General features: G+C 44.3%; 1 protein-coding gene across 47 annotated transcripts in view; it reads left to right on the top strand.

Annotated features, from left to right (window-relative positions):
- Window positions 1-20190, top strand: part of PTK2 (protein tyrosine kinase 2) — a 358952-nt gene that overhangs the window by 295 nt on the left and 338467 nt on the right. For 38 of the 47 annotated variants that reach the window (XR_003120911.1, XM_025395167.1, XM_025395164.1 and 35 more), the window contains exon 1: window positions 495-686. The exons of 1 other annotated variant lie outside the window; for it this stretch is intronic. The gene's annotated coding sequence lies outside the window, so the exon portion shown is untranslated. Of the gene's footprint in view, window positions 1-428; window positions 687-758; window positions 942-17135; window positions 17256-20190 lie in introns of those variants that run through there. 8 more of the 47 variants (XM_025395168.1, XM_025395134.1, XM_025395126.1 and 5 more) reach the window with 4 other exon arrangements.

Genomic DNA, 20190 nt, shown 5'->3' with positions numbered 1-20190 from the left:
GGGCCCAGGAACCGCTCGTTAGGGTCGGTGTGGTGCCTGGAGAGTGCACTGCAACGCCCGGGGTCCGCAGCGGGTGCCCAACTCTGGGGGCGGGGCGGCAGGGCAGCTCAGGAGGGAGGTTCTCCAGAGGGGACCCCTTAGGGATTTGGGGGCAGGGAAGGGGACAGGGAGGGCTTTCCCGAAGTCCGTCTAATCCCGCTGGCTGAGAGCGCAGCAGGTGGGACCCCAGGATGTCCGCTCGGCGGGGCGACCCCGGCCACCCCCGAGACCAGGGCTTTCCCCGTCCGGCCGCCACGCCCGCGCGCGGCCTCGAGCCACCCCGAAACTCCGGCCTGGTCACCACAGAGCAAATTACCGGAGCGGAGCCTGACTGCGCGCTGGGCATGCGCGGGCAGCGGCGCGCATGCCCAGTCCCCTCGAGAGGCGGAAACTCCTGACGGAGACGGGGCCGGGCGTGCGCTGCCGAGGGAGGGCGCGCGCCTCAGCCGGCTGCCGCGCACGCGCGCGGGCCCGCGCCGACGCAGCACGGCCCCGAGGGCGCGAGCCCGCGCCGCCGCAGCCGCCGCCGCCGGGCCGGGACCGCTGTGCGCCCGCGGCGTGAGGCGTGGGAGGTAGCGCGGCTGCCGTCGCCCGGCGCCGCCCCGTCGTCGTCTGCCTTAGCCTCACGGCGCCCAGCCGCGGTCCGAGTGAGTGCGGGGCGCGGGGCGCGGGCCGGGGGCTGGGCGGGCTTCTTCAGTGCAGCGGTCGTGGGCTGGGCCGCGGCCCTGAGGGCGGAGGGGCAGAGCGGGGCCGCCCAGCCAGTCCCGGGGCGGATGCAGCGGAGACCGGCCCCTCCCGCGCCCCCGGTCCCGGTTCTGGGAGGAGGGGAGGCCGGTGACCGTGAGGAGGTTGGGGCGCCCGCGGAGGCCGAGAGGCTCCGAGAGGCTCAGAGGCTTAAGGAGGTCAGGGGGCGCGCGCTGGGAGGCGGGAGCTTGGGGCGCTGGGTGGTCGGGAGGCTTGGGGAAAACTGGGCGGCTGAGGGACATGGGGAGGCGGGGGCTCGAGGAGGTCGGGGATTCCGGGGGCGCGCGGGGAGGCCAAGAGGTTCGGGGAAGACAGAAAGGCTGGGGGACGTGGGGAGTCCGGGGGACGTGAGGAGGATGGGGGGGCGACTTTCGAAAAGGCCGGACTTGCGGAGAGGCCGAGGGGCCTGAGGAAGAGGAGGCGGCCGGGGCTCGGGGGGCGCGCAGGGCTGGCAGAGGCGGAGGACGGACCCAATGCCTGAAAAACAAAAGGGGAGAGGCAGGAGAAGGAAGAGGGAAATCGCGGGGACGCCGGCAGGGTTCGGCCGGACGCGAGAGGGAGGCTCGCGACGGCCCGACCGGGCTCCGGGCGCGGCCCCGCGAGCAGCCAAGGGTGGGCTCCGAGCGGCCTGCCGGTGCCGGAGCTCCAAGCCCGCCGTGTGCCCGAACGCAAACCCTCAAGTTTGATAGAGCCCCGTGGGTTTCTTGGCGGGAGCCCTGGAGCCCTCACTGGAGTCCTCACTGGAGTCTTTGTGCCTCCCAAGTTTCCTCTTCTCCGCCCCCAGCCCCCGACTTTGCCGCGGTGGCTTAGGCGCAACTGTTAGCCGAATTTCTGTCTGGGTTCCTTGTGTAGCGGCATCCTGTTCTTTCTTAGAAGGTGGTGTGTGTGTGTGTGTGTGTGTGAATTGGTTTCATTTAATTGCAGGATTTTGTAGCTAAAATCAGTGAGGGTAAAGTTTTTTTTTTTTTCTTTTCCCGAGTCATTTCAACAGTGTCTCATTCTTGCATAGTTAGCCTGCAGCTGGGATTTTGGCAATGAGACTAAGATAATAGTAATATTGTAGTAATTATGGGAACTGGTTATACATTCAAGCTGAAAGCTGAAGGCAGTGCAAGATTTTGGAGATTTGTATTTATTTAAGACTTAACCGTCGCTGGGATTTTTACTTAGAATAGAAACGTTTTCATGGCCGGAAAAACAGACCACTACTATATGAAATGAAATACCAGAGCCTCAACCTTAAATTTTATTTGGGAAACGGGTAATGAAAATGATGTCTTCGAGAGTTGAGCACTCTGTCCCATGTTTGAAAACTTCTGAACAGTCGGATGCAAGCACACGGATGTAGTTAAAAGACACATAAAAGTAAATAGCGTTCAACGTATTTTTGTTGGGGTACAGTATAGGTAATATTTTCATCCAGTTATGCTAGTCAGTTAATTGGAAAAGCCCTATGACATTCAAACAAGGAACATTTTAAGGATGTTTTTGTCCCAATATCTTTGTGTTTTGTATTTGTGGTTGTCCTTGGAGGGGAAAAATAGGCTGAACCATCACTTTGAACCTTCTTGTTTATTAAAGTGCAGAGACATCAAAGTCAATATTATAACGTTTTCCTGTAAAAAAATTTCAGGTCACTATCAAATAATCTAGTTTAATAATGAACACAGGCAAAGATTATTTAAAACACATGTTTCCTTTTAAGGGAGCCCACAATCACCTAAGACTTCAGTGTAGACGCTGATTAGGAGGACACATAACATCATTAAGTGGTGGTGCATCAAGAAGCAAGTCATTGGGTAAATAAAGACATGGAAATCAAAACTCCGTGTTTACGATTTGGGGCAAAGAATACTGGGGCAAACTCTGAGAGGAGACGGGACCTAAAAAGCCTTATTCTTTGAGGCTGGAAGCCCACTGAAAGTGAATAATGTTAGATTAGGAGTGAAGTTCCATGAATCCAGCAGTGAAATTGTGAGGAGGCAGTGAGGATCATTAAAACGTTTTATACTAAAATGTTTTTTGAAAAGCACCATGTTTCTTGATGGAAATTACATAACTTACTCCCTCAGTCCTCAAAACCATGTTCTCCAGCTAGTCAGATGTCTGTTCTTTTAGGGAGTTGGAGAAATTGTCTAAGAAAATCCTATTGTTAAAGCTACCCTCCTTAAAAAAAAAAAAGATTGGGTCCTGTAGAGGAAATTATTTATATTGTATTCTATAATGTAAAAAATAATTTTGAAAACTGTCCTTTCCTGAACGTTGATTTGAGTTAGAAAGGTAGGATCTTAGTTCATATCTCTAAAGGTTATGGAAACCTTTTTCCCTTTGTATTTTGTGATGTCTTAATTTTTAGAAAATAATTAAAATTATCTTAAGAGTTACAAAAGATGCATTTCAAAGTGTTAATATAAAATTTTAGTTTTTAAATTTAACATTTTCAGTTTAGGTATTCTAAACTGATGTTGATTTAGACCTCGATCAATTCTTGTTTTAAATTTCAGTAACATTAAAAGTTATACTATTTTTATCATATTTGAAGTGAATTTTTCTTTTTTGCTAGTGAAAAACATCTGAGAAAAGTTTAGTTCCTGTAGTACAGGCATATCTTGGTTTGTTTCTAGATCACTACAATAAAATGAGTCACACAAATTGATTTCCCAGTGCATATAAAACTTATGTTTACACTATACTGTAGTAAGTGTGCAGTAACATGTCTAAAAAAGCAATGTACATTTCTTTTTTTTTGAGACAAGGTCTTGTTCTGTCACCCAGGCTGGAGTGCAGTGGTGCAGTCATAGCTCACTGCAACGTGGACCTCCTGGGCTCAAGTGATCCTCCCACCTCAGCCTCCTGAGTAGCTGGCACTATACGTGCACACCACTACTCCCAGCTTATTTTTACATTTTTTGTAGAGATGGGGTCTCCCTATGTTGCACAAGTTGGTCTTGAACTCCTGGGCTCAAGTGATCCTCCCACCTTGGCCTCCCAAAGTGCTGGGATTGCAGGCGTGAGTCACTGTGCCCAGCTAATGTACATGACCTACTTAAATACTATGGTCATCTGAGCCTTCAGCAAATCATCATCTTTTTGCTGGTGGATGGTCTTCCCTCAATGGTGATGGCTGCTGACAAATCAGGGTGGTGGTTGCTGGAGAATGAAATGTCTGGCAGTTTCTTTTTTTTTTTTTTTTTTTTTGAGACGGAGTCTCGCTCTGTCGCCCAGGCTGGAGTGCAGTGGCCGGATCTCAGCTCACTGCAAGCTCCGCCTCCCGGGTTCACGCCATTCTCCTGCCTCAGCCTCCCGAGCAGCTGGGACTACAGGCGCCCGCCACCTCGCCTGGCTAGTTTTTTGTATTTCTTAATAGAGACGGGGTTTCACCCTGTTAGCCAGGATGGTCTCGATCTCCTGACCTCGTGATCCGCCCGTCTCGGCCTCCCAAAGTGCTGGGATTACAGGCTTGAGCCACCGCGCCCGGCCGACTCTTCCTTTCATTAAAGATTTCTCCGGAGTATGTGATGCTATTTGAAAGCATTTTATCCACAGCAGAACTTCTTTCAAAATTGAACTCGGTACTCCCAAACACTGCCATTGCTTTATCAATAAGTGTATGCAATATTCTAGATCCTTTGTTGTCATTTCAACAGGGTTCACAGTATCTTCACCAGGGGTAGATTCCATTTCAGGAAACCACTTTCTTTCCTCATCCCTAAGAAGGAACTCCTTATCCGTTCAAGTTTTATTATGAGATTGCAGCAATTCAGTCACATCTTCAGGTTCCACTTCTAATTCTAGTTCTCTTGCTGTTTCTACCATATTTGCATTTACTTTCTCTACTGAAAACGCGAATCCCTCAGAGTTATCCATGACAGTTGGAAGCAAGGTCTTCCAAACTCCTGTTCATAATGCTATTTTCACCTCCTCCCATGTATCACGAATGTTAATGGCATCTAGAATGGTGAATCCTTTCCAGGATGTTTTCAATGTACTTAGCCCAGATCCATCAGAGGAATCACTATCTATGGCAGCTCTACCCTTATGAAACATATTTCTTTTAAGACTTAAAAGTCAAAGTGACTTCCTAATCTATGGGCTGCAGAATGGATGTGGTGTTAACAAGCATGAAAACCTCATTCCTCTCCTTGTACATCTCTCTCAGAGCTCTTGGGCAACAGGTACTTTGCCAATGAACCATAATATTTTGATAGGAATTTTTCTGAGCAGTAGATCTCAACAGTGGGCTTAAAATATTCAGTAAACCATGCTGTAAACAGATGTGCTGTCATCCAGGCTTTGTTATTCCATTTGTAGCGCAGAGGCAGAGTAGAATTAACATTGTTCTTAAGGACCCTGGGATTTTCAGAATGGGAAGCTAACATTGGCTTTAACTTGAAATCACCAGCTGCCTTAGCCCCTAACGAGAGTCAGCCTGTCCTCTGAAGCTTTAAAGCCAGACGTTGGCTTCATCTCTCTGGCTATGAAAGTCTTAGATGGCATCTTCCAATAGAAGGTGGTTTCTTTCTTCATTTAAAATGTGTTGTTTAGTGTAGCCACCTTCATCAGTGATCTTAGCTAGATCTTATAGATAACTTGCTGCAGATTCTCCACCAGCACTTGCTGCTTCATCTTGCAATTTTATGCTGTGGAGATGGCTTTTTTCCTTCAACCTCATGAACCAACCTCTGCTAGCTTCCAGCTTTTCTTCTGTAGCTTCCACATGTCAATTTACAGAATTGAATAGGAACTTTCTCTGAATTAGGCTTTGGGTCAAGGGAATGTTATGGCTGGCTTGATCTATCTGGACCACTAAAACTTTCTCTATACCAACAATAAGGCTGTTTTCTTCACCTTTAAAAAAAAATTTTTTTTTTGAGACACAGTCTCACTCTGTCACCCAGACTGGACTGCAGTGCAGTGGCGTGATCTTGGCTCACTGCAGCCTCCGCCTCACGGGTTGAAGTGACTCTGGGGTCTCAGCCTCCTGAGTAGCTGGGATTACAGGTGTGAACCACTGCGCCTGGCCAGGGCTGTTTTACACTCTTGTCATTTGTGTGTTCACTGAAGTAGCACTTTTAATTCCCTTCAATAACTTTTCCTTTGCATTCACAACTTGGCTGTTTGGCACAAGAGGCCTCACTTTTGGCCTATCTTGTTTATTTTATTTATTTATTTATTTATTTATTTATTTATTTTTATTTGTTTTGAGACAGAGTCTTGCTCTGTCCCCCAGGCTGGAGTGCAGTGGTGCGATCTTGGCTCACTGCAACCTCTGCCTCCTGAGTAGCTGGGACTACAGGCATGCACCACCATGGCCGGCTATTTTTTTTTTTCTTTGTTTTTGTAGTAGTGACGGGGTTTCACCGTGTTGCCCAGGCCATTCTCGAATTCCTGAGCTCAGGCAATCGCCTGCCTTGTCCTCCCAAAGTGCGAGGATTACAGGCATCACCGCTGCACCCGGCCCTATCTTGATTTTTGACATTTCTTCTCACTAAGCTTAATAATTTCTAGCTTTTGATTTAAAGTGAGATAGGTGGGACTCTTCCTTTCACTTGAACACTTTGAAGCCGTTAAAGAGTTCCTTTTTTTTTTTTTTTTTTTTTAAGACAGGGTCTTGCTCTGTTGCCAGGTTAGAGTGCAGTGGTGTGATCTCGTGATCTCGGCTCACTGTAGCTTCTGCCTCCCAGGTTCAAGCGATTTGCCTGCCTCAGCCTCTGGAGTAGCTGGGACTACAGGCATGTGCTGCCACGCCTGGCTAATTTTTTGTGTTTTTAGTTGAGGCAGGCTTTCATCATCATGTTGGCCAGGATGGTCTTGATCTCCTGATCTTGTGGTCCACCTGCCTCGGCCTCCCAAAGTACTGGGATTATAGGCGTGAGCCACGTGCCCGGCCTTTTTTTTTTTTTTTTGAGATGGAGTTTCACTCTTGTTGCCCAGGATGGAGTGCAATGGCGAGATCTCAGCTCACCACAACTTTTGCCTTCTGGTTCAAGCGATTCTCCTGACTCAGCCTCCTGAGTAACTGGGATTACAGGCATGTACCACCACACCAGGCTAATTTTGTATTTTTAGGAGAGATGGGGTTTCTCCACATTGGTCAGTTTGGTCTTGACCTCCCATGATCCTCCCGCCTTGGCCCGTTATAGAGTTGCTAATTGTTCTAATTGCAGTATTCTTGTATCTCAGGGAATAGCAGGCCACAGGAGAGGGAGGAGAGCAGAAGAGACAGGCCAAGTAAGTGGAATAGTGGAAATGCACATGTTTATAGAGTAAATGTGGATCTCATGTGGGTACAGGTCATGGTCCCCTCAAAACAACTACAGTAGTAAGATTGAAGACCACTGATCATAGGCCAGGTGCAGTGGCTCACACCTGTAATCCAGTGTTTTGGGAGGATTGCTTGAGGCCAGGAGTTCAAGATCAGCCTGGGCAACATAGTGAGACCCTGCCTCTAAAAATAAAAAGAGACCACTGTTTACAGATCACCATAACAGATGTAATAATAAAGTTTGAAATATTGTGAGAATTACCAAAATGTAGCACAGAGACACAGAGTGAGCACATGCTGTTGAATAAATGGCGCTGATAGACTTGCTCGATGCAGGGTTGCTGCAAATCTGAAGTTTGTAAAAACTTTTTAGTAAATGCTGTTAATTATAGCCTGATTTGCGCAAATACTCTAATGAAACGGTTTATAGACAAAAGAAGGAAGTTGATGTTTTTGCCTTAGTGGCACTCTCCTCCCCCTTAGCAGTTGGAAGCCTCAGGAAAACACTAGTAGCATCGCTACAAAGTTTACATGTTTTTAAGAACATGAAAGTATTTCCTTACAGTCCTTAATTAAATTTTATTTAATTGAAATCTACCTAAATCTTACTGATATACTTTTTTTTTTTTTACTATAAATTCATTTTTTTTCAGAAACAGATAAATGACAAAAATCATACATTTGGGTGGGGTGTGGTAGCTTACACCTGTAATCCCAGCACTTTGGGGAGCCGAGGTGGACAGATCGCTTGAGCCCAGAAGTTTGTGACCAGCCTGGGCAACATGGCACAACTTGGTCTCTACAAGAGATGCAAAAATTAGATGAGTGTGGTGGCGTGTGCCTGTAGTCCCAGCTACTTGGGAAACTGAGGTGGGAGGATCACTTGAGTCTGGGAGGTCGAGGCTTCAGTGAGCTGAGATTGCACCATTGCACTCCAGCCTGGGCGACATAGTGAGACTCTGTCTCAAAAAAAAAAAAAAAAAAAAAAAAAAAAAAAAAGTCACGTTTGTGGGTTATCTGTGCCTAGGGTCTCTTTTTTGCCCTCATATTCCTTATTAAAATTCCTGCATTTTGGGATTGGATTCTGCTGTGAACTGTAGGTGCTTGTTGTGTCTATGTCTCTCTTGACCAAAACACTCTATGTTTGTCTTTGCTGGTCCGATGAAAGAGCTTAGCAGTTTTATGTGTTACATATTTTGTAGTGAAATGTGTGTTGTCTTGTGAGAATGTAAGCTCCACGAGGGCATAAACTTTGTTTTATACATGATTGAATCACCAGTGTCTTACACAGTAATATTTATTGAATGAGTAAATGAAAGAACGCAGGTGTATTAATGATTATTGGAGAACTGTTACTTGCATCAGTCAGGTGTCTACTATTTTGTTTGCCCTGGTAAAGAACCTCACTTAAAGATTACATAGGGGTAAGGCACGGTGGTGCATGCCTGTAATTCCAGCACTTTGGGAGGCAGAGGCCAGCCGCTCACCTGAGCTCAGACTCGCATAGGACTTGATACCAGGGAAGAACTTGGGGTTATCTTTTTTACCTTTGTCTACTGTATTTTAAATTACTACTATCAGACTTGGGCCAGGAAAAAAATACTGCTCTGCTCTTTCATAATTTTGAAACTTTTTTTTCCTGGAAATCGATCTTGTAGGAATTGATTCGGACTCATCCTAAGTTCTGAAGACATAGTAAGTTGTTTGAGGTGACACAAAATGATGGAAGTTTTGATCACTTGTCCAGAAGCTCTAATGTATCTTTTGCTAATCAACTGGATTAATTGGATGCTTTACAAAGGTTTAACATTATGCCCCTAAACCATTTAAAAGAACAAACATCTTCCTAATATTGGAAGTGTGTGAATTATGCACTGTGCCGCTCATCTTTGACCTTGTTCAGAGTCTTTTGCTGCTGTGCTGCTGTTGAGATAAAACATTTTGAAAGTGACAGTTCAAAATACATTGACTCCGGTAATGGAAGTCAACATTTGGGTACAGAATCTCTCCCTGAGATTTTGCAGTTTGCCTTTCAGTGAGTTCCTCTATAGTCTTGCTATAGTGTGAGGGGGTAACTCATTCACACTGTTCATGCACACATTCCAGTAAGCTCCAGGGGCTTTCAGTGGTTTTCAGAGTAGTGACAGCATTTGTAGCATCACTGTCATCTAGAAACTTGCTAGAAATGCAAGTGCTGAGGCCCCACCTCTGGCCTCTTGAATCAAACGCTAAGGGTGGTGTTCAGCACGCTTTTTTATTTTGTTTTGTTTTTGAGACGGATTCTCTCTCTATGCCGCAGGCTGGAGTGCAGTGGCGCGATCTCAGCTCACTGCAACCCCTACCTCTAGGGTTCAAGCAATTCTCCTGCCTCTGCCTTCTGAGTAACTGGGACTGCGGGAGTATGCCACCACGCCCAGCTAATTTTTTTTTTTTTTTTTCCCGAGATGAAGTCTCACTCTTGCCCAGGCTGGAGGGCAGTGGTGCAATCTTGGCTCACTGCAACCTCTGCCTCTCGGGTTCAAGCAGTTCTCCTGCCTCAGCCTCCTGAGTAGCTGGGATTACAGGCGCACACCACCACACTAGGCTAATTTTTGTATTTTTAGTAGAGATGGTGTTTCACCATGTTGGCCAGGCTGGTTTCAAACTCTTGACCTCAGATGATCTGCCCGCCTCTGCCTCCCAAAGTGCTGAGACTACAGGCATGAGCCACTGTGCCTGGCCTATTTTGTTTCATTTTAAATTTTTTTTGCTTTTCTTTGAGACTGGGTCTTGCTGGAGTGTAGTGGCGTGATCACCGCTCACTGCTGCTTCGACCTCCCAGGTTCAGGTGATCCTCCTGAGTAGCTGGGACTACAGGTGCATGCCACTACGCCTAGCTAATTTTTGCATATTTTGTAGAGACCATGTTACCATGTTACCAGGGCTGGTCTTGAACTCCTGGGCTCAAGCAGTCCTCCCGCTTTGGCCTTCTGAAGTATTGGGGTTACAGGCATGAGCCACCATGCCTGGCTTCGCAAGCTTTGTAAACTTGCTATCTTGGTGCTTTGATGCATGTTAACGTTTGTGAACCGCTGCTTTAGGATATTTTGAAAGAAATGCAAGTCATAGGAGGCAAAAATTAGTCTTAATTTGAGGTATGTGTATGGTATCTTCTTGGCCACTTAGATTTGCTAAGGAGATTGCCCTCACTTCAGGAATCTAAATGTGTTTTTTAGGATTTTCAGAATCTTGGGAAGATCTCACAACTGCTTTTGTTAAGATTTTGAATGTTTTATGCTGAGACTGATTAATTATTTTAAATCTTGGTTTGGAGTTTGAATGAACAATTTTACATTGAAATAGCAGTTTGTATGGCTCCTGGACTTGTGGCTTTTGGCAAATGTCAGTAGAGTGTGTGTACATGTTGGTGCTTAAGGCACAAGCTCCCTGGTGGTTTTGTTTTGGTGCTAAAAAATTGGCTAACATATAATAGAGTCAGGGTGATTGCCAAGACTTGGGGTAATTAATGAAGCTGTATTATGTGAATTGATTTTTATTCCTGGTATTGAATTATTGCCTAAATTTAATACATTCTTTTGCCTTTTGCCCTTTTCTCCTAAGAAAAGCTTAAATAAAAATTAAGCAGTCCACAACGATGAAGTTGGTGATGTCCCTTAAATCTGTTATATCTTATGCAGAATTAGACACATAACTTGGCAGACAGAATGTTGTGAGCTCAGAGATGAGGCTTCTGTATTATCTGTTAGGTATCTTTGAGTCCCCCACAGCTTGATCATAATACCATTATAGGTGGTCAGTAAATAATGTAAGAAATGAAAAAGAGTCTCCCGTCTATTCTATGGATTTTCAGCGTGTTGTTAGTTGAGGAATTTAGATACATGAAAGCCTTGTAAAGCATTTCAGAAAAGATCAAATGTCTGAAGGGAGTCAATTAGAAAGACTAAAATGACTTTGTTGTATAGTCTGTGTTGTAAAGGGTATTTAAGTATATGAAAGTTAACAAGTTAGAGAAGAAAAGTAGGGATGAGCAAAATTAATGTAATCTAAAAACAACGAGAAGGATATTTCCACATGAATTTCCTACTATGATCTTTCAACTGTGCAGCTCAATGAAAGCAAAAATAATAGAAATGAGATGGTGGGAAAATTGACCTGGAACAATTTCTTCTTGAAACAATTTGTTGGCCTGGCATGTTGACTCACGCCGGTAACCCCAGCACTTTGGGAGGCCAGGGCAGGAGGATCACTTGAGCCCAGGAGTTTGAGACTAGCCTGGTCAACATGGTGAAATCTTGTCTCTCCCAAAGAATATGATAATAATAATTAGCCAGGTATGGTGGTGCATGCCTATAGTCCCAGCTGTTTAGGAGGATGAGGTGGGAGGATTGCTTGTGCCCAGGAGGTCAGGTCTACAGTGAGCCATGATCACACCACTGCACTCCAACCTGGGTGACAGAGGGAGACCCTGTCTCAAAAAAAAAAAAAAAAAATTGGTCAAGGAGAGTTAAACTTATAACTTATAGTCAGTTATATTCTGCGATGACCATTGTACTTTTAAGAGTGCCTGGCCTATAGTAGCTTTTCAGGAAATGTTAGTAAATAAATGATTCTTGTGTTGCTTGTCACTAAAAGGTTAGGCTCCAATCATTGACCATTTTCTCAGCACAGTTTCCTCTTCTCTGCTTTTATAACCCGTCTCCCTTTTGCACCCCTTTTGGTGGTTTCTGTAGTATATCACCTTGTGGTTTTAAATAGCTTTTTTCTGATTATAATGAGGTTGCACTTTTTTTTTTTTTGAGAGACAGAGTTTTGCTCTTGTTGCCCAGGCTGGAGTGCACTGGTGCAATGTTGGCCCACCGCAACCTCTGCCTCCTGGGTTCAAGCGATTCTCCTGCCTTAGCCTCCCGAGTAGCTGGGATTATGGGCATGCACCATCATATGCAGCTAATTTTGTATTTTTAATAGAGATGAAGTTTCTCTATGTTGGTCAGGTTGGTCTTGAACTCCCAACCTTAGGGGATCTGCCCACCTCAGCCTCCTGAAGTGCTTTGATTACAGGTGTGAGCCACCGTGCCTGGCCGAGGTTGCACTTTCTAAAATAAATTTGCGGGCCGTTTGAATTTACTGTTTTGCCAAGTGCCTGTATTTTTCTATTAGGTCTTCTGTTTTTTTTTTTTTAAATTCATTAATTTGTAGCCTCTGTATATATTCAGAATCCAAGTCCTTTGTTGGTTTATACATCTTGCCACTATCTCCTACTTTGTGGCATGCGGTTTCACTGACTCTCAGTAGTTTTTGTTTGTTTGTTTGTTTGTTTCTTTGAGATAGGGTCTTGCTTTGTTTCCCAGGCTGGTGTGCAGTGGTGCAGTCATAGCTCACTGCCAACTCCAACTCTTGGGCTCAAGCAATCCTCCTCCCTCAGCCTCCTGAGTAGCTGGGAATACGCATATATCACCCTGCTTGCTAATTTTTTAAATTTTTTTTTTTTTAAGAGATAGGGTTTTCCTATGTTGTCCAGGCTAGTCTCAAACTCCTGAGCTCAACCAGTCCTCCCGCCTTCACTTCCCAAAGTATTGGGATTACAAATGTGAGCCACTGTGCAGAGCCTCAATGGTGTTTTTTTTGATAGAAGTTAAGTTTAATATAGTCCAGTTTATCAGTCTTTTCCTTTATAGTTCCTACTTTTTTTTGTCTTCCCCTACCCTGAGACTGTGAACTAATTCCTCTGTTATTTTCTAAAAGTTTAATAATTTTGCATTTCATCTTTATAATTCACTTGGAATTGATTTTGGTGTATAGTATAAGGAAGGGATTAAATCAATTTCATTTTAGTATGTGTACATCTAGTTATCCCAACACCATTTATTGAAAAGAGTATCTTTTTCCCTGCTTCTGCAATGCCACTTTTGTTGTAAATCACTTGTCCATATACGTGTGTGTCTTTTTTTTTTTGAGACGGAATCTCGCTGTGTCTCCCAGGTTGGATTGCAGTGGCGCGATCTCAGCTCACTGCACCCTCTGCCTCCCGGGTTCACACCCTTCTCCTGCCTCAGCCTCCCGAACAGCTGGGACTACGGGCGCCCACCACCACGCCCTGCTATTTTTTGTATTTTCAGTAGAGGTGGAGTTTTACTGTGTTAGCCAGGAGAGTCTCGATCTCCTGACCTTGTGATCTGCCTGACTTGGTCCGAAAGTGCTGGGATTACAGGCGTGAGCTACCATGCCTGGCCATGTGTGTGTCTTTTAGACTCTTGTGTTTTTGGATTCTTTGATTCCACAAACACTAAGCTGTCTAAATTATTTTAGCTTTATAATAAGTCTTATCACGTTGTGGAACCCTTCCTACTTGGCTCTTCTTCAAGAGTACCTTGGCTGTTCTTGACATTTTGCAGATCGATACATGTTTTAGAATTACTTGTCAACTTCTAAAATAATTCTTCCAGATGTTGTTTGGGATTACATTGACGGTCTACATCTATTTGTGGAGAATTGGATTGTTACAGATCTCTGAATATTTTTGTACAAGGCTTTGTATGGGTGTAGACTTCTGTATCTCTTGGGAATGGTTGGACTAGGACTGGAATGGCTGTATCATATGGTAGGTGTATGTTTAACTTTTTTTTTTTTTTTTTGAGACAGGGTCTCACTCTGTTGTCCAGGCTGGAGTGCAGTGGTGTAGTCATGGCTCACTGCAGCCTCAGCCTCCCAGGCTCAAGTGATCCTCTGACCTCAGTCACTGGAGTAGCTGGAACTACAGGCACTCACCATCACACATGGCTAATTAAGAAAAAATTTTTGTAGAGACGAGGTCTAGTCGTGTTTCGCAGGCTGGTGTCAAACTCCCGTGTTCAAGCAATCCTCCAGTCTTGGCATTCTAAACTGCTGGGGTTATAGGAGTGAGCCACGTCACCTGGCCTGTTGAAATTATTAAAGTGCCAAACTGTCTTCTAGAGTTGTACCATTTTGCATTCCCACCAGCAGTGGATGAGAGTTCTGGTTGCTCTACATCATTAGGGCAACACTTGATATTGTCAGTCTTGTACATTGTAGCCATTTTAATTCATTGTGTAATGGAATTTCATTGTGGTTTTAATTTGCGTTTCCCAAATGACTGATAGTGTTGAGCATCTTCTTGTATGGTTATTTGCCATCCGTATATCTCTGAAGAAGTGTTTAAATCTTTTGTGCATTTTAAAGTTGTTAGTTGGGCACTGTGGCTCACGCCTATAATCCCAGCACTTTTGGGAGGCAAAGGCGGGTGGATCACTTGAGGTCAAGAGTTGGAGACCAGCCTGGCCAACATGACGAAACCTCATCTCTACTAAAAATACAAAAATTAACTGGGCATGGTGGCGGACGCTTGTAATCCCAGCTACTCAGGAGGCTGAGACAGGAGAATTGCTTGAACCTGGGTGGTGGAGGTTGCAATCAGCCAAGATCCCACCACTGCACTCCAGCCTGGGCGACAGAGTGAGACTCTATCTTAGAAAATTGAAAAAAAAAAAAAAAAAAAAGACTGTTTTTTTCCTCCATTTTTTTGGGTTTTGAGGGTTCTCTATATATTCTGGATACAAATTGTTTATCAGATACATACTATACTTTTCTCCCAGGTTATGGGTGGCTTTTTCATTTTCTTAACAGTGCCTTGAAAAGCATAAGTTATACATTTTGATACTGTCCCATTTATGAGTTTGTTGCTTTATGGGTTGTGTTTTTGTGTATGTGTTACATTTAAGAGTTGCTTAATCCTAGACCACAAAGGTTTTTCTGATTTTTTTTCTCCTAGAGGTTTTAGATTTTACATTTAGGTTTATGATTTAATTTTTGTTTATGGTATAAGATTTGGATGCAGATGATTTGTAGGATTCTTTTGAGGCCTGGAATGAAGGTCACTTCCTCCAGAGAACACTTGTTTTTGTGTCAGCCAGTCTGGGATCTCCTTAAACTAAATTCAAGGCTTGAGATTGTTTGGACCCCTCATAGATCTAGTTCTGCTGGATAGTTGGTTCATTACCGGTTTACTCTCTGGAGGTGTGTCGCCTTTTGGGTTCTTGCTTATTGTAGTGGGGTTTTGGGTTATATGCTTTGGAAGACCCAGTCTTTTATTCCTGTCTCCCCTCTCTGCACTGTCATAAAAATGAAAGTTGAGACTTTTCAGAATTAGCAAGTGCCCTGAGGGCAGAGGTGGTTTCTGTGCTTATCTCTTTGGCTTCCTGGTTTCCCTTTAATTTTTGCCTGTTATTTCTTGTCTTGTCAGATTCTGGTTGCTTTTAAGATTAGAAAAATAGTCTGTCCATATTTTCTTTTAGTCTTTTTCAGGAGGAGTGTTGGACCAAATGACATTGCCTGAAATTAAGAAGCCAAGACACGTTTTTTTAATTTCACTCCAGAGTCTAGACCTGAACCTGATGTCTGATATGGTAACCACTAGCTACAAATGGCCAATTAAATTGAAATTAATTACAGTTAAGCAAAGTTGAAAGGCCCATTCCTCAGTTATGCTAGTCCCACTTCAAGTGCTCATTAGCCATATGTGGCTAGTGGTTACCACATTGGGCAGCGCTGGTATAGAACATTTTCATCATTGCAGAAAGTTCTAGTGGGTAGATATGGCTCAACTATGAAAACCTCATCAGGGACTTGCACTGGTATGTGGATCTGCATTTGAAAACCGCTAATGTGGGTATCCTTGCTGTTTGAAGTTTGAATTTTTTGGAATCTATGTAGCTAGACAGATGATTGCGCTCTTTTAATAGACTTCTGTGAAATCTATCCCTAAGGTACAATGTAGATTCTTAGACTGGTTTAGGTGGTGAAATTTGAATCTGTGGCACACTGAGTAGATAACTATTAAGTATTGATATTTTAACTTACAAATATCTGTCAGTTTTAACTGAGAAATTTTGTGAAAGCATTTATTATATGTTGATCTGTGTCTTAGACCCAGTGTCTCCCACTGCACCTGCCCTGCCGTCCCTGCCCTTAGGCAATCATAGTGCTCTGCAAAGTTGCAGGGCACTATGGGGTTCTGGCGGGGGTGTCACAGCACCCACTCTTGAGAGAACAATAGGAATTAGCCAAGTGGAGAGGGGAAGGATGGGGGAAAAGGTTCTAGGGAGAAGAAAGCATGGGCAAAAGCCTGGATGTTGGTGAGAACCATGTGGAGATTGGTTTGAAGCATCTTAAATTTGATTTCTAGTATCAAGAGAGGTAGCTGAAACCACAGATTTAAAAAAATGTCATGAGGCCGGGCACAGTGACTCAATGCCTATAATTCCAGCACTTCAGGAGGCCTGGGCAGGAGGATCAGTTGAGTCCAGGAGTTTGAGACTACCCTGGGGAACATTGTGAGACCTTGTCCCTACAGAAATTTAACAAAATTAGTTGAGCATAGCGGTGCATGCCTGTAGTCCCAGGTACTCAGGAGGCTGAGGTGGGAGGATTACTTGAGCCCAGGAGGTTGAAGCAGCAATGAGTTATGATCATGCCATTGCACTCCAGCCTGAGTGACAGACTGAAACCCCCATCTCACAAAAATAAAAAAATAAAAAAAAGAAGATATAAAAGGAAAAGCTACGTCAGGCTATTCTGTCCATTCACACAGTATTTCCTATTAACTGGTAATGTAATGTTGTTATGGTTGTATTGGGATCTCTTGTTCTAGCTCACAGAGTACCAATCTTTTGAGTATGTGTCCACAGTTGTTAGGGTCAGAGGACATGCCTGAGGTAGTCCCAGCTGTCCCTTTCTGCCAACTTAACCGTGTACTAGATTCATGCCTGGTAGTTCCTGGGCACATTTCAAGGAACTCCGGGGATGTTGAGTGGAGTCATTGCCTTATTGTCTATTACTCTAAAAGGAGGAAGGGTTCAGGTAAGTCAGTAAGTTAAGCTGTGGTTTAGGCTCTGTACAAGAGCCTAAACCAACCAACCAACCTTCCTTCCTTCCTTCCTTCCTTCCTTCCTCCCTCCCTCCCCCCCTTCCCCACTTCCCTCCTTCCCCCCTTCCCCCTTTCCCTCCTTCCCCCTTTCCCTCCCTCCTTCCCTCTCTCCCTCCCTCCCTCCTTCCTTCACTTCCCTCCCTCTAGGAGAGTGATGAACCAGCCTTCTTGTATTGGAGGAATACACCATCCATCTTCATAAAGACTGGCAGGCACATGTACAAGTTTACCAGTTATAATGCTTTTCTTACACATTAAATTAGAGAAGTAGGTGTTTGTACTGGGGCTTCAACAAGGACTTGGAAAACTTTAAGATAATACAACTACATAGTATTCCTTTAGGTGAGTGTCTTTTCACTTTCTCAGATCATTGATGAAAGCCTTAACAAAGTTGTTTTTGAAACGGAGTCTCACCCTGTTGCCCAGGCTGAAGTGCAGTGGTGTGATGTCAGCTCACTGCAACCTCCAACTCCTGGGTTCAAGTGATTCTTCTGCCTCAGCCTCCCGAGTAGCTCGGATTACAGGCACCTGCCACCATGCGTGGCTCATTTTTGCATTTTTAGTAGAGACAGGGTTTCGCTCTGTTGGCCAGGCTGGTCTCGAACTTCTGACCTCAGGTGATCTGCCTGCCTTGGCCTCCCAGAATGCTGGGATTGCAGGCGTGAGCCACTGTGCCCGGCCTAGATTTTAAAATAAGCATCTGTTTGTTTGTTTTTTTAGTTGCCACTAGTAAGGATGATGGAAAACTATATTTTGTACTAAGGATTTTGAAAGATAGAATTCTTTCAAATGAGAATTCTGTGACTTTTCTGTTAAATGCGTATTTAATAACTAAAATTAAAATACAAAGCTTCAATTTGAAAACCTTGTGGAAGTTTTCAAACATATACAGAAACAATGTTGTAGTGAATTCCCTGTTTATTCATTACCACTTTCAACCATCGTCATTATTTAATAAGTATTGTTAACTTCTTAAAGGTACTGGTTCATACTTAAAAGTTGTGAAGGCACTTGCTTTTGAAAACGTATGCTGGCCGGGTGCGGTGGCTCACGCCTGTAATCCCAGCACTTTGGGAGGCTGAGGCGGGCAGATCACGAGGTCAGGAGATCGAGACCATCCTGGCTAACACAGTGAAACCGCGTCTCTACTAAAAATGCAAAAAATTAGCTGGGTGTGGTGGTGGGCGCCTGTAGTCCCAGCTACTCACGAGGCTGAGACAGGAGAATGGCATGAACCTGGGAGGCGGAGCCTGCAGTGAGCTGAGATCCGGCTACTGCCCTCCAGCCTGGGCGACAGAGCGAGACTCCGCCTCAGAAAGAAAAAAAAAAAAGAAAACATATGCTAACATTGGACAACTCTTGGTAAAATGTGACATAATTCATGATGCATTTCTTTAAAGAAGATAAGGAAGGAATTGAATATAGCTCTGCAGCTTTTCTAAGGTTCTTCTGTGAGTGGGTGATGCAGCTGACTGTCCTGTATCTATCTTTTTTTTTTTTTTTTTTTTTGAGATTGACTCTTGCTTTGTCGCCCAGGCTGGAGTGCAGTGGCGCTATCTCGGCTCACCGCAACCTCCTCCTCCCGGGTTCAAGCGATTCTCTTGCCTCAGTCTCCTGAGTAGCTGGAATTACAGGCACCAGCCACCATGTCTGGCTAATTTCTGTATTTTTAGTAGAGACGGGATTTCACCATGTTGCTCAGGCTGGTCTCGAACTCCTGACCTTGTGATCCACCTGCCTCGGCCTCCCAAAGTGTTGGGATTACAGGCGTGAGCCTCTGCGCCCGGCCCCCATATCTATCTTAATGATCCAGTGCATATCTGTCTTAATGATCCAGTGTGTATCTTAATGATCCAGTGAGCTAAGCAAGGCAGTGGGGACTCTCCACAGACTTGGAGCCTTTAATTGGGAAGTTCTTTTCTTAAAACTGTACTTGAGTCAAAATAAACTGTAGCTTGCTGTGCTTTGCTATATTGGTTTAATGTTCCTGATAGCAGTACCTGTCTCTTTTTAACTGAGTCATTGTTTTTTTTTTTGTTGTTGTTTATTTATTTTTTTTAACTGAGTTGGTGGTGAAGCATGGAGCTTTAATAGAGCAAGATTTATCAAAATATGCTAGTCTTTTTCAAAAAATGATTAAACTGAAGAGATACAAAATAATATGTGTAAAATATAAGGTAGAGATGAAGAATGCTCTGAGCTCTGAGAACCTGGAGGAAGGACACCCAAGTCAGCCTTGGTTAAGTCCCTAATTATGCCCTAGGTCAGGGGCCAGCAAACTTTCTTTGTGAAGGGCTAGACAGTAAACATGCTAGGTTTTGTGGGCCACCTGTGACCTCTCACAAGTACTCAGCTCTGTTGTACAGTGCTACAGCATCCATGGGCTGTATGTAAAGGAATAAGCTGGCTGTGTCTAGTAAAACTGTATTTCTAGACACTGAAATTGGAATTTTCTATAATTTTCACATGCTATGAAACATTATTGTTTTAATTTCTTTAACCATATACAATGTAAAAACCATTTTTAGCTCACAGGTTGTACAAAAACAAGTGGAGCCACATTGGCCTGTGGGTCATAGTTTGCTGTTCTCGTGTAGAGGGTGATAACAAAGGAAACTCCTAGGTACCTCCTGCCCAGCTTCAACAGTGGGATTTTCCCATGCCCTTGAAAGGCCCACGTGTGTTCCCTGATCACATCCCCTTCCCTCCTGCCCCACAGGTTCTGTCCTATCCCACTCCCACCCCTCACACTGCTGCCACTCTGTAAGTGAAGCCTTATGTCACCCCTCCTGAAGACATCCTCCCTCACCGCGCTCAGTACCTCGTTTCTCTTCAAGCCCTTTTCACCATCTGTTACTGTTTGTATTTTACTTTCTAGTTTCTTTCTCTCTTGGCAGTGACATAAAGTCTATAAGGGCAAATGTTTCTCTGTTCCCTGTTGAATCCCTGACATTTAAAACAGTGGTCATTGAATGATACTGTTTTTTACCATTTCTCTTTCTTTTCTTTTTTCTTTTTTTTTTCCAGAGCAGGAGTGGAAGTTTATTGAAAAGTTTTAGAGACTGGGTGCGGTGGCTCATGCCTATGATCCCAGCACTTTGGGAGGCCAAGGTGGGCAGATCACGAGGTCAAGAGTTTGAGACCAGCCTGGCCAACATAGTGAAACCCCATCTGTACTAAAAATACAAAAAAAAAAAAAAAA

Source organism: Theropithecus gelada, chromosome 8, assembly GCF_003255815.1.
Source record: "Theropithecus gelada isolate Dixy chromosome 8, Tgel_1.0, whole genome shotgun sequence".
In the NCBI taxonomy this organism is placed as follows: Eukaryota; Metazoa; Chordata; class Mammalia; order Primates; family Cercopithecidae; genus Theropithecus; species Theropithecus gelada.
This window is presented reverse-complemented; position numbering and strand designations above follow the sequence as displayed.